The sequence below is a fragment of the Dicentrarchus labrax genome, unplaced genomic scaffold (assembly GCF_905237075.1).
Source record: "Dicentrarchus labrax unplaced genomic scaffold, dlabrax2021, whole genome shotgun sequence".
NCBI lineage: Eukaryota > Metazoa > Chordata > Actinopteri > Moronidae > Dicentrarchus > Dicentrarchus labrax.
The window spans coordinates 2043543-2058345 of record NW_026136716.1 but is presented as its reverse complement, the minus strand read 5'-3'; the positions used below and the strand labels follow the sequence as shown (position 1 = coordinate 2058345).

The window sequence follows — 14803 nt, the reverse complement described above, 5'->3', positions numbered from 1 at the left end:
ACATACGTAAAAACGCTCTGATATTACTCAACACAGTTTTTATTTTATTTTATCCACATCAGCGTAATACAGTGTCAGCTGAAGAAGTGTAAATGAGGTTATTCTAACAAAGGAAGTGGTGTCTCTCTTAACAGCAGCTGTTCCTGTTCAACTATGATATATAAATATAAACAAACAAAGAAATGTCAACAATAATTCTCTATGTCATGAAGACCAGGGTGTCTGCAGGGTTTTAACAACAATACAATCAGAATTTTAGTCCTTAAAATGTCTTAAGTGTGATTGGATGATGAAGTCAATGATATTTGTACAAAGTTGAAATTTCAGTCTCACTTTTAGATGTTTTTGGTGGAAAATGTGTATTGATGATGCTGTAACAATGTCACAATGAACCAATACATATCCATAGTACTTTATTGGCAGTGTGGACATGAAATAGGTTTTGAATTGCAAACATAATGATCTTAAAACCTGCAGAAACACTGATAGTGACTGAAGTTGCAGCTGTAAATCCACTAACATCAGGTACATTTTAATGGTGTTATTCTGGCTGTAAAACAACTTTTCCTTTGATTTTTAAAGACAGACATCATTTTTCTGAATCCTTTAAATCATTTATTGCGGTAGCTGTAGATTCTGTAAATTAGTGCTGCACAGTTCATTAAATATATGTAGAAATCACAGTAGTTCTGCAGAGATGTCCCGAGCTACAAAGCTCGTTCTTACAGACCATGTAACCATTCCCACTAACTGAACACCAACAGATTTTACAATTGCAATAAGATTAAATACACAATCAGATGTTTCAGCCACATCATGCAGCTCTAGAATGAATGCAACTCAAAGTAGTGATGATTTATTGTGTGTTTGATGGTTGCAGGAGGACTGCTGCTGAGGCTCTGTGGGAACTATGGAAGAGTCTTTCCAGTCTTACTGTTGACTATAAATGTAACTGAATCCTATAAATGTTTATTATTATTGTATGATTTTTACTTTCTCATGTTAAGACTTTAATTTGTCTCACACTTGTAGATCTGCAGCGTCAGTGGAGGACATCATCTCCTCTGGTAGGATATTTTTCTATTTGGCAGAAAACATTTGCACAGAAGTAAAGTTTATACTTTATCTGGACTGAGACATCTTTGGAAATGTATTTTGTTTGTTGTTGGGTCACTGGTTCATTGTTGTATTTATTGTTCATGTTGCTGAAGGGAAACCTGAAAGTTTGAAGATTCAAACCTTCCACCTCAAGTATCAACATCAGCAGATTATCTCACTGAACTATTTCTACTACTACTGTCTCTTTTTTTTAAAAGCACTAACAGCTGTGACGTCCATAAATGTTACACCTGAGACACAAAGAGCTCCATTAGAGCTCATATAACCCCCCAGGTTGTAGCAGGAATAGCTCAGCAAGATAAGCAGCTGGTGGTGTTGATACCTGAGGTTGAGGGTTCAAATCCAAGCTCCTGTGTGTGAGACTTTTAAAGGTTTCTCCTCAGTAATGTGAACAATAAATACAACTACGAAGCAGCAAACCAGCAGCCTGAGGTGTAGCTCAGTGAGATAAGGTGCTGCTAAAGGATGATCCAACGTTACATTTTGTGGGTTCTCTCCTCAAAGAGGTCAAGAAAAGTAACAACTAACGTGGACTCTACTGTGTGTCAGTGGACTCTACTGTGTGTCAGTGGTACACTGTGTGTGTCAGTGAATAAGCAAATGATTGGATGTGGGTTGGAGCCTCACTCAACTGTGAATTATGAAGTCCAATGTTCAAAGAAACAAGTGAAAAGCTGTTAGAAATATAGATAAAGTGTCTCAGATCAAACAGTGCTGAGGGTTAGAAGAATGGTCAGGAGACCAGAGGTTGTGTGTTCGATTCTCTTATGAGGCTCAGTGTGTTTTGTGCTCCAGCGGCCAAAGTAAAAAGATAAAAGCGCCCGGAGAAGATGTTCTAGTGTGAAGGGAGCATGGTGGCGCAGTGTGCGTGGGAGCGGCCAGAATGCAGAAGTGTCTGGTTTGAGGCTCGCTCGGTGCCCGGTTCCTGGAGCCTCACCCCGCTGCAGAGGGAGAGGAGGGGGCCGTGTCCCCTCCCGGGTTTCCAGAGAGGTAAAAGCAGGGGGTTATGGATTTTAAAATCATTTTATTGAATATTAACATGTGTAACACCCCGCAGTCTTCTTTGTGGAAAACGTCTACTGGTCCCAACTTCATCAGCCGCTCACTGAGAGAGAGAGATATAAAAGTTAGTACAGGTACCAAGATATCATCCAGTACACAACACTACTATATTACATTGGACACTACTGTATTATATTAAATTAAATTTAATTACATCTAATTAAATTAAACACTATTATATTATATTATATTATAGTATATTATAGTATATTAAATTAAATTAGACACTGCTATATTGATTACATTAAATTAGACTATTATATTAAATTAAATCAAACACTACTATATTATATTAAATTAAATTTGACTATTATATTATATTAGATCCTACTATATTATATTAAATTATATATTATATTATATTTTATTAAATTAAATTAAATTACATTAGACACTAATATATAATATTATATTATATATTAGATTATATTGAATTAGACACCACTATATTATATTATATTATATTATATTAAATTAGACATTATATTATATTAAATTAAATGATATTAAATTAGACACTACTATATTATATTATATTAAATTAAATCACAATAGACACTACTATATTATTATATTATATATTATATTAAATTAGACACCACTATATTATATTATATCATATTAAATTAAATTAGACACCATTATATTATATTAAATTAAATTATATTAAATTAGACACTACTATATTATATTATATTAAATTAAATTAAATTAAATCACAATAGACACTACTATATTATTATATTATATAATATATTAAATTAGATACTACTATATTATATTAAATTAAATTAGACACTATTAAATTAAATTTAATTAGACATTACTATATTATATTATATTAAATTAAATTAGACACTATTATATTATATTACATTAAATTATATTAAATTAGACACTACTATATTATATTATATTAAATTAGACACTATTATATTATATTAAATTATATTAAATTAGACACTACTATATTAAATTCAATTAGACACTATTATATCATTAAATTAGACACTACTATATTATATTATATTATATTAAACACTACTATTTTATATTATATTATGTTATATCATATTAAATTAAATTAGACACTATTATATTATATTAAATTAAATGATATTAAATTAGACACTACTATATTATATTATATTAAATTAAACACTGCTATTTTATATTATATTAAATTAAATTAGACACTATTATATTAAATTAAATTATATTAGACACTATTTTATTATATTAAATTATATTAAATTAAATTAGACACTATTATATTATATTAAATTAAATTAAACACTATTATATTGAAATTAAATTGAATTAAATTAGACATTATATTATATTAAATTAAATTATATTAAATTAGACACTACTATATTATATTAAATTAAATTAAATTAAATTAGACACTATTATATCATATTAAATTAAATTAGACACTACTATATTATATTATATTATATTAAACACTACTATTTTATATTATATTATGTTATATTATATCATATTAAATTAAATTAGACACTATTAAATTAAATTAAATTAAATCAAGATACATACCACAGTGTGTGTGAGAGTCTGGGGCTCTGGATGGGAGCGATGGGATTTTGGGTACAGGAGCCTGAAGGTCCAGATCATTTCTGTGAAAACAACCAAATGAAAGAGTTATTTTTAAAGTTTAGATGAATATGTATTATATAAGAGTTAAAACAATCCAATATGTGTAATTTACATACAGTCAATAGATCCACAACAGTTAGTGTTTAATCCGTTAGTGATGTGAGACAATGACAGGAATGTGAATAATAACAGAAACTCTGGAAAGTGAACTTACTTGAAGACTCTTGTGTGTTTCCTGCAGACCGTGTCAACAGCAGTCCTCCTGTAACTCTGGACATCAGCCTTCAACCTGGAAGAAATTAACATTTTAAAAGATTGTCAGACAATTGTCAAACCAGAGAAAGATCAACTTTTAGATGTAGGGTGAATCTTTAAAGTATCCTACCAGAGGAGATGATGTCCTCCACTGACGCTGCAGATCTACGAGTGTGAGACAAATTAAAGTCTTAACAACACAGCTGACAGAGAAAGTAAAAATCATACAACAATAATAAACATTTATAGGATTGAGTTACATTTCTAATCAACCTGAAGACTCTTCCATAGTTCCCACAGAGCCTCAGCAGCAGTCCTCCTGCAACCATCAAACACACAATAAAGTCTAATTATTGACAGAGCAACAAACAAACCATCAATATATCCAAAGATCCAGAAACAGACACAATGTTAGTCTTTGTTGTTCGAGAGGCTGTTCGCTTGTCGCTTTCACTGAACGCTCATCAACAGGTGGCGTTGATTTCCTCTGACAATAACAACAAGAAAACAACAACAACAACAACAACTATTCTCACAATAAGCTCTCATTTTTACCTTAATGTAACTCGAGTGAATCTAAACGATTGTTTGTTTGTTTATAGTCACCAACTGTGAAGACGTTAGCGACCCTGTTTGTTTGTTTGTGTTTGTTTGTGTTTGTTTGTGTGGCCGTTCAGCCTCTGACTGACCTTCTAACTCACAACAAACTCCAGTTCTTCGTCTTATGTCCTCTTTTCTTCTTCCTCTCGTCCTCCAAACGTCTCCATGAAGCAGATATTCCCAGTATTCCCTCTCTAGTCCACAATGACTCTCCACCAGGGAACAGACTCTCCACCGGGCTGCTCAGGCGAACTGACGCCATGACGGAAAGTTCGCGGTCGCTCCGGATACTTGAACCTGTTTCATGAAGACGTTTGGAGGACGAGAGGAAGAAGGAGAGACAATAAAAGAAGGAACTGGAGTTTCCTGTGAGTTATAAGGTCAGTCAGAGGCGGAACAGCCCCACAAACAAACAAACAAACACAAACAAACAAACACAGGGTCGCCGCGTCTGTAGTTAACGACGTCAGCTAGCGAACACATATGCTAACAGTTGTTGACTATAAACAAACAAACAAACATCGGTCAAACTCCTGAGAATGAACATTACCTCTTAAACAGTCGTTGTTGTTGTTTTCTTGTTGTTATTGTCAGAGGAAATCAACGCCACCTGTTGATGAGCGTTCAGTGAAAGCGACAAGCGAACAGCCTCTCGAACAACAAAGACTAACATTGTGATAATGAAGCTGCTGGTAGTTCAATGGCTGCTGTTTGTTTGTTTGTTTGTTGTTTCCTCGCTGTGTGAGAATATCAGAGATCGATTAAGGTCATTATCCACTGTCATTGTCTCACTAACTGATCAAACAGTGTAACGTTGCTCTTGTGGAGCAGTACCGGCAGTAACACTGAAACCGAGCCAGCTGTGTGTGATTGACCTATATTGGATCCAATACGATCTGCTGCCACTAGAGGGTCTGATTATTATTGATTATTGTTATTCCAATAATTGTACAGATTCTAGACACCAACAGCTTTTCCTTCTTTGATTTGTAAAAACTGTATTAGGAATAAAATGTCACTATTTCTGTTTATGTTCTATTTCCCAAGGGAAGAAAACATGTAAAGATATTAAAATATACATGAATGTGAAAATAATTCAAAATGAAATGAAATGAAAGATAATCAAATAAAAATTGGGATGCAAAAATTATGATTCCCACTAACTGTTCCTATTGTTATTGTAAAATCTGTTATAGCCATAAAACGATATTGTGTGTTTGATGGTTGCAGGAGGAGCTGCTGAGGCTCTGTGGGAACTATAGAGGAGTCTTCAGGTTTGGTCCACTTTCTTGTTTATGTTGATTATAAATGTAACTGAATCCTATAAATGTTTGCTGCAGAATTTGTATTTTCACTGTCAGTAATCAACACAAAGCACCACTGACTGTGTGTCAGTCTTTAGGTTGTGGGTTTAATCCTCAGGTGATGCTGTTCAAGCTTTAAGGTTTTAATGCTGGATTGTGACAAAGAAGAAACAAAACTTAATTCATTTGAATTGTCTGACAATCAGTTGAAAGGGCCTGCAGGAAACACAGAAGAGTCTTCAGGTAACTCCACTAACCCTACCGTCGTCCACAGGGACTTTGGCTCAAGAGTGTTTGTGAACTACAGAAGAACTACATACAGTAAGTCCACAGTATATTTAGTTTCCATATCATTACTAGTAACCATTCATGAGTGAGACATTTAAAAGTCTTTATTTTTCTTTCAGAGATCCAAAATGCAAAAAAAAAGAATAAATAAAATAATTAAATAAATAACTGACTCCACTTGCTTTCTTGTCAAGAGTTATGAGTTATACGTGAACGTTTATCAATAATCAACAATAAGTTATTGAACTTATTTGATATTAACTTTATGTTAATTACATACAACATGTTCTACACAAACGTCTGTTCCTGAAATTTGTTTTACAAAAAAAAGTAATAAAAACATGTCTTTCAGCTACTTAAATATATATATATATATATATATATATATATATATATATATATTTATTTATAGGAATAAAAAACCCTGGAATAACAGGTTGAAAAACTTATTAGAAGTGTTAATATATCCAAAATAAATAATACTGGAGGGCACTCACTAAATAAGTAAGGTAATAACTTTAAATTAAATGAATAAGAATTTATTAATGTTGTTGTCCTACAGTACATACACAGTCTTACTGTTGATGTAAATATCAGTACAACGATATCTGGTTTTAGTATTAGTAAAATAAAAGCCTTCATTAAGAGAAGCCCAAATATGTAAAGTGAACGAATGAATAGGAGTCGACCATTGTGGACATCAGATCAACGCGTTAAAAAAAAGTTTATTTTCCCAAACAATGTTCCCAATGTCATCAAAAGTGTTTAACTTTAGGAGTTAGCAGGAGGACACACATTCATCTTGTTCATGTTAAACAAGGATAAATAAAGTTCTCAGTTAAAGCATTAGCTTAAAGTTTATTAATAAGATTAAATTAGAATAAAATTAAAATTAGTATCAGAAGAGAGAGCACACTTTAAATAAGGACTGATCAGTCAGACTCAATGGGGATGTTAGATGGTTAGATGAATAATAAATATTTATGAGAATAAGAGAATTATCCAGAATCTCAACTCACTATCTAATGTCTGTACAGTTTGACTATAAACAAAGTGGAGTGTGTATTTTGTCTAAAATCCAAATCCATAATTCTCTGTTCTCTCCTGAGGTTGCTTTGAATGTGTGCACCAAGGATTAAATGAACACAACTCCAAGTTCTGATGATTTATTGTGTTTGAGGGGTGAAGGAGGACGCGGTCCGACACCTGGGGAAGTTACTCTGAAAGAAAACAGATTATTATTTTAGAAATAAAGTTCTTTGTTAAAGCATTAGTTCAAAGTGTTGCATGCTGGGAGTCAAAGAAAACAGATGTTGACTCTGAAAGAAGACAAACAATAACAAAAGAATTGGTTAATCTTAAGGATAAATAAAGTTTTCAGTGGAACTAAAATGGACACAGGAACAAAGCATAAGATCAACTCCTCTTACCAGAACTGCAGGTGAACGAGTGAACGAAAGAGAGCGGCCTTTAAATAAGGAGTGATCAGGTGGACTCAATCAGGTTAATGAGGAGTGACAAACAGCCAACTGACTGAAAACAAGATGAAAGTTATTGTCAGAGGAATCATCTTAATATAGTAGCAATGTACGATGTCTCTTCGGTCTTAGGAAGGGGACACGCCCCCCCAATGGTTTTACAATTACTCAGAAACTGTCAATAGAGGACAAACTGGATTAGATCCCTCCACCTTTAAAGGATCAGATAGCAGAACCTTATCTCACTGAGCTACACCTGAGGGTTGGAAGTTGTTGGTTTGTTGTTGTATTTATTGTTCATGTTGCTGAAGAGAAAACTGAAAGAGGTGTGCTTGGATTTGAACCTTCCACCTCAGAGATCATCATCAGCTGCTTATCTCACTGAGCTATCTCTGCAGGGAGGGATATTTTCCAAAGTACTAATAAATGTGCAGGGAAGCAGGACTGTTGTACCTGGGACACAAGGAGCTCTGTTGTAGCTCATATAACCCTCCAGGTTGTAGATCTGACTTCTATCCAATTTAAAATATAAATAAAATGCAGTAAAAGTAAAAGAAAGACAAAAAAACCAAAAGCCATCAGGAGGAATAGCTCAGGAAGATAAGTAACTGATGTGGTTGAGACCAGAGGTGGAAGGTTCAAATCCAGCTTATGCATCCTGAGACTTTTAAAGGTTTCTCCTCATTAATGTGAACAATAAATACAACTACCAAGCAGCAACTTCCACTCCTCAGGTGTAGCTCAGTGAGATAAGGTGCTGAGCTCTTAGGCTGTAGGATGGAGGGATTGAACCCAGGTTGTCCTCTAATGACAGTTTTCTGTGTTTTCTCCTCAAAGATGTAAAGAAAAGCAACAACTAACGTGGACTCTACCGTCCTCATGTGTAGCTCAGTGAATAAACAAATGATTGTCTGAACACAAGATTTGAGGATGTGAGTTGGAGCCTCGCTCAACTGTGCATTTTAGAGTCCAATGTTCAAAGAAACAAGTGAAAAGCTGTTAGAAATATAGATAAAGTGTCTCAGATCAAACAGTGCTGAGGGTTAGAAGAGTGGTCAGGAGACCAGAGGTTGTGTGTTTGATTCTCTTATGAGGCTCAGTGTGTTTTGTGCTCCAGCAGCCAAAGTAAAAAGATTAAAGCGCCCGGAGAAGATGTTCTAGTGTGAAGGGAGCATGGTGGCGCAGTGTGCGTGGGAGCGGCCAGAATGCAGAAGTGTCTGGTTCGAGGCTCGCTCGGTGCCCGGTTCCTGGAGCCTCACCCCGCTGCAGAGGGAGAGGAGGGGGCCGTGTCCCCTCCCGGGTTTCCAGAGAGGTAAAAGCAGGTGGTTATGGATTTTAAAATCATTGTATTCAACATTAACATGCATAACACTGGCAACAGGGCACCTCTCTCTCCCCCTGCCTCCAACCGGTTGGGGTTTTCCCACAAGGAAGTCTTCTTTGTGGAAAACCCCAACTGGTCCGCTGGTGGTCCAAACCGGCATCTGGCAGAACCTGAGAAAGAGAGAGAGAGAGAGAAAAAGAGAGAGAAAAAGAAAGAGAGAGAGAAAGAGAGAGAAAGAGAGAGAGAGAGAGAGAAAGAGAAAGAGAGAGAGAGAGAGAGAGAGAGAAGTTAGTACAGGTACCAAGATACCATCCAGCACAATTGTGTATGTATAAAAGATCACATGTTTATTATTTTTCTATATTTAAATGAATGTACAAATTCAATGTTAAGAACTTAAATCTAATATAAAAGTGTCCAGTTCAGTTGAAGTGTGTTTATTTTATTTATTAATTTATTGTTGATGAATGTTAACATAACTGCTAACTCTTTACACTACTATATTACATTACATTAGACACTACTATATTACATTAGACACTATTATATTACATTAGACATTACTATATTACATTAGACACTACTATATTATATTACATTAGACACTACTATATTACATTAAACACTACTATATTACATTAGACACTACTATATTATATTACATTAGACACTACTATATTATATTAAACACTACTATATTATATTACATTAGACACTACTATATTATATTAAACACTACTATATTATATTAAACACTACTATATTATATTAATCACTACTATATTACATTACATTAGACACTACTATATTATATTAAACACTACTATATTATATTAAACACTACTATATTATATTAATCACTACTATATTACATTACATTAGACACTACTATATTATATTAAACACTACTATATTATATTAGACACTACTATATTATATTACATTAGACACTACTATATTATATTAAACACTACTATATTATATTAGACACTACTATATTACATTAGACACTACTATATTATATTAGACACTACTATATTATATTAAACACTACTATATTATATAAGACACTACTATATTATATTAGACACTACTATATTATATTAGACACTACTATATTATATTAAACACTACTATATTATATTAGACACTACTATATTATATTAAACACTACTATATTATATTAAACACTACTATATTATATTAGACACTACTATATTATATTAAACACTACTATATTATATTAGACACTACTATATTATACTACTATACTGAGGTAATGTAAGACACATACCACAGCATCACAGTGGAAGATGGTTACAGCAGTGTGTGTTTGAGGGTCCGGGGCTCTGGAGCGATGGGATTTGGGTTAGAGGAGTTTATTCTGGACCCACAATTTCCTTCATTTCTGTAAAAAACAACCAAATGACAGAGTTGTTTTTAAAGTTTTGATGATTATTTAAGAGGAAACTTTGAAGAAACTAACTAAACTATATTCTCTGCTAAACAGTCTGGTTCTGCATGAGAAGAGTTAAAACAAGTAATTGCAGCTGGAGCTCCAAGAAACCAAAGCAGAGCACAATAAGAACAATTACTGATGTTTGATTTGGTTTTTGGTTGCATTTGACTGTTACTGCAGTTTCTATATTGTTGTTTCTCTCACATAGAGACTGAACTCTAACTGTTTGTTCCTGAAGGTGACATTGGGGTCTGCAATCTGTCTACAGTTCTTGGAATAATAGTCAACTGTATCGTTTGAACTGCCTCAAGAATAAAGACAACTATGTTCCCGTCAGATACAGTGGTGGAATATTTGAATATACTGTGTTCACCAACATAAACAAGACAGTGGACCAACCTGAAGACTCTTCTATAGTTCCCACAGAGCGTGTCAGCAGCAGTCCTCCTGCAACCATCAAACACACAATAAATCATCACTACTTTGAGTTGCATTAACTTCCAGTTGAACCATGGTGCACACATCCAAACCAACCTTGCTGTATGAAATAAAACAGTCATATGACCCACAATTATATAGGGAGGGAAAATGTGAGTGTGTCTTTAAAATAAGTCTTCCAGAAGAATCCATTAAAATGTGAACAATGTTTCTGGATAATAGCAACCATCTTCAGTAAAATACAGCTCACACAACAAGGTGTTCATACTTATGTACATTTGTTGAGGACATAAAATAAACAGTGAGACTGAGACATACTGACCATAAAGAGCAGAACTACAGGGACCACAGGTTTCAATGGATCAGTGCTGAACTCTGGTGGGTCCTCCTGATCCAGACTGGGGCTCCAGGAGGATCCTCTTCCTCCAACAGGACATCAGTGGAGGATAATGAAATACAGACACACGTTAGAAAATATATATACATTATTTTATATTATAGCTATTAAATGATTGATATGTCTGGGTAGGCGTCATTCAGGAATATGTTTACAGCTTTCCTGATTTAGTGTAAAGCATTTTTTTCATTCTGAACTAACCGGAGTAACTTAAGTAGGTGAAAGAGATGAATATTTAATTATATATTTATTTATATCCTTATTAATCTTCTGCTATGTTGCACCAAATGTAAAAATTCAATTACAATCTTCCAGCTGATATATTTTGAACATTTAGCAGACTTCCTCACCTTTCACAGAAATTCATGTCGAACATGTTGTATGTAATTGTTTATGTTTCTCTGTAAAAGATCAATGTAAGAATTAAAATCTAATAATATAATAGAGTTCAGTTCAATGAAGAGCGCCCTCCAGTGGTCAGAGTGAAGAACTGCAACACTTAACATGAATTCATATGAAAGCAGTTCATTATTTATTGTTGATTACTGATAAATGTTAACTCAGAACTCTTGACCAGAAAGTTCACTGAGGAACAGAGTGGAGTTATTTATTAATATTAATGTACATTCAATATTTTTTATTCATGAATTAAAGAGTTTTATACATGCAGGTGAATTACATTTTGGACCTCTTGTGTTATTTATGTGTTTACAGAATATACACTAGTAGTGATATGAAAGAAAAACATACTGTGTTCACCAACAACTGGAAAGTGGACCAACCTGAAGACTCTTCCATAGTTCCAGCAGTCCTCCTGAAGTCAACAACGGCAGAGCGCCCTCCAGTGGCCGACACAGCAGCTGCAGTGTCTCTTCCACCAAACAGTCAACTCAGCCGGTGAATCCTTGTAGGCTCTGCAGCTACGAGTGCAGTCGTGCAGAGACTTTAGCCTTCAAACTGTAAGAAACGGACACATTATAAGATTGTCAGACGATTCAGCATCAGCTGAGGATCAAACCCACAACCTGAAGACTGACACACAGTCAGTGGTGTAGTGGCGCCTGAAGAAGTGGATACACTCTCTATTTAGGACCCAAATTATTAATTTGAACAATGGTGCAAACATTTAAACCAACCTTGTTGTATGAAATAAAAAACTGGATATTTGCACTCATAAATTATCTTATTATTCATTTAATTTAAGTTTGAATTATCTAAAACATATGATCATTTTCTGATGAAATAATTTCCAACCACAGCAACAAATGTTTGAAGAGGGAAAAATGTTACTCTGTCTTTAAAACTCAAAGAAAAATCCATTAAAATGTGAATAATGTTACTGGATAATCAAACAACCATCTTCAGTAAGAACTCAGCTCCAACTTCAGTAACAGACAACAGAGAATCAATTTGACATTGATCGTCACCATTTAGTGTTTTTATGAAACACTAAATTACGTGTTTGGATTTGTGTTCCTGAAGGTGACATCGGGGTCTGCAATCTGTACAATTATTGGAATAATAGTCAGACTTTGTGATCAATTGTATCAAATAAAAACAGCTTTTAAAAACTAAAACCAAACAGATATTGTGACATTTGTTGTATCCTGTGAATCGTCTCAAGATTAAAGACAAACTCAACTTTCCAACTATGTTTCTGTCAGATACAGCGGTCGAATCAATCAATCAATCAATAATCAATAATAATCAGTCAGTAGAGCTTACTGCTTCAATTACAGCCACAAACAGCAGCTAATGAACTGCAGCAGCTTCATGATCACAATCTTCCGCCACTATGTTAGTCTTTGTTGTTCGAGAGGCTGTTCGCTTGTCGCTTTCACTGAACGCTCATCAACAGGTGGCGTTGATTTCCTCTGACAATAACAGCAACAAAACAACAACAACAACTGTTTAAAACACCATGTTCATTCTCACAATAATGTCTGATTAATGTAAACTTAATGTAACTCGAGTTTGACCGATTGTTTGTTTATAATCACCAACTGTACAGACGTTAGCGTAGCTGTTAGCTAGCTGGCGACAGACGCAGCGACGCTGTTTGTTTATTTGTTTGTTTGTTTGTGTTTGTGTTTGTTTGTGTGGCCGTTCAGCCTCTGACTGACCTTATAACTCTCAATAAACTCCAGTTCTTTGTGTTATTTCCCTCCACTCTCCCTCCTTCTTCCTCTCGTCCTCCAAACGTCTTCATGACCGCGAACTTTCCACTCAGTCGGAAACGTCTTCAGCCGCCGCGCATGCGTCATCGCGTCAGTTCGCCGGTCGGAGCGAAGTCTCGCCTGAGCAGCCAGGAAGACTCTAACATGGTGGAGAGTCACTGCCACATTAGGGGGGATTCGGGAATACCAAAGTGGGCAAAGGGGAAACAACAAACAGTTTTGGAATGATGTTTTATATTCGGCTATATTTATATATTCTTTAAACTGTTTCTGTGTCCTGAAAATGTGAACATTGATTGAGGGATGGGCTCAAACATTGAGTTCACTCTGGGATCAACTATTTATGGACAGTATTTTATATTTTCTATGACCCTCGTGCACTTTGAGTTCACAGATTTAGTTTTCCTTCGTCAGCACAAATAACTCTGGAACAAAAGCCTTGTATGAAGAAGGTAAAAGTTCTGTCACTGAAAACATTATAATCTGGAATTGAACCCGTACCTCCTAATGACTCAGACTAGTTAAACTGTTTCTCTCAAAGCTTTTCAATCAGCACGTTAAAGATCATGATGTTTGATCCCAGAACCTGCAGGTCTTCAGATGTGCACCTGCTCGAGCCACCAGTGCTTCCTGGACTCTCACATCATTTCAGTATTGATAGATTGGTTTTAAAAGCAAAGGCTAAATGAGGAATATTGAACCCTGGAGTTTACAGTCTGAAGTCAGCAGTGCAGCTGTTGATCTTCACCTTTCATACAGTTTAGTGAAGCTCAAAGCAAAAGTTCATATTATAATACAGAAAATACGAGAAGATAAATGAGTGAAAAATGGTAAATAATGTCGATAACTTTTTTTTGCTGAGACACTTTGTTACTATTTCTCAGAGCTTTTCACTTTTTGTCTTTGAACATCCAACTTCAATATTCAGATTTGAGGGAGGATTAAACCCACAACCTCAAAATGAATTTGAAGGGAGCTGTTTCACCACTGGAGCCGTTTCATCAGACACTTCAGCTTCTTCACTCAGAGCTTTTGTTCTATTATTTGGACGTCAGCCTTCAAAATGTAAACGGTTCAGAATCAAACTCCGGACCTGAAGAGTTCAACAGTCCTTTAACAATGTGAGATATTGAGTTGGAGACTCCTCAGTTATGTTTCTTTCTTAGGCTTTTAATTCACAGAGTGGTCAAGATTGAAGTTGAACAAGTTGCTTTACCAGTTGAGCCCTTTAAACTGTGTTTCTTAGAGTTTTTCACTTTATTAAACTCTACTGACGCTCACT

The 14803-nt window shown here is 34.6% G+C and overlaps 3 long non-coding RNA genes across 10 annotated transcripts in view; 2 read left to right on the top strand and 1 right to left on the bottom strand.

Annotated features, from left to right (window-relative positions):
- LOC127378796 (uncharacterized) overlaps window positions 1–2017 on the top strand; it is a 5519-nt gene extending 3502 nt beyond the window's left edge. The window contains exons 3-5 of the long non-coding RNA XR_007888164.1: window positions 881–948; window positions 1033–1067; window positions 1915–2017. This is a non-coding gene — a long non-coding RNA (uncharacterized LOC127378796). The remainder of the gene's footprint in view (window positions 1–880; window positions 949–1032; window positions 1068–1914) is intronic.
- A 2875-nt stretch (window positions 2018–4892) lies between these two features.
- On the top strand, window positions 4893–6415 carry LOC127378797 (uncharacterized). Its single transcript, XR_007888165.1, has 3 exons — window positions 4893–5036; window positions 5887–5930; window positions 6167–6415. It is a non-coding gene; the product is annotated as an uncharacterized LOC127378797 (long non-coding RNA).
- A 538-nt stretch (window positions 6416–6953) lies between these two features.
- Window positions 6954–13621, bottom strand: LOC127378794 (uncharacterized). 8 transcript variants are annotated; one of them, XR_007888162.1, is made up of 7 exons: window positions 13468–13606; window positions 12127–12301; window positions 11695–11745; window positions 11270–11366; window positions 10909–10956; window positions 10345–10458; window positions 6954–9220 (listed from the first exon to the last, which is right to left on the bottom strand). It is a non-coding gene; the product is annotated as an uncharacterized LOC127378794 (long non-coding RNA). The 8 variants fall into 8 exon arrangements; XR_007888160.1 differs by having other exon boundaries at window positions 11270–11370; window positions 13468–13605; XR_007888157.1 differs by having other exon boundaries at window positions 11270–11745; window positions 13468–13621.
- Between the last annotated feature and the right edge of the window lie 1182 nt (window positions 13622–14803).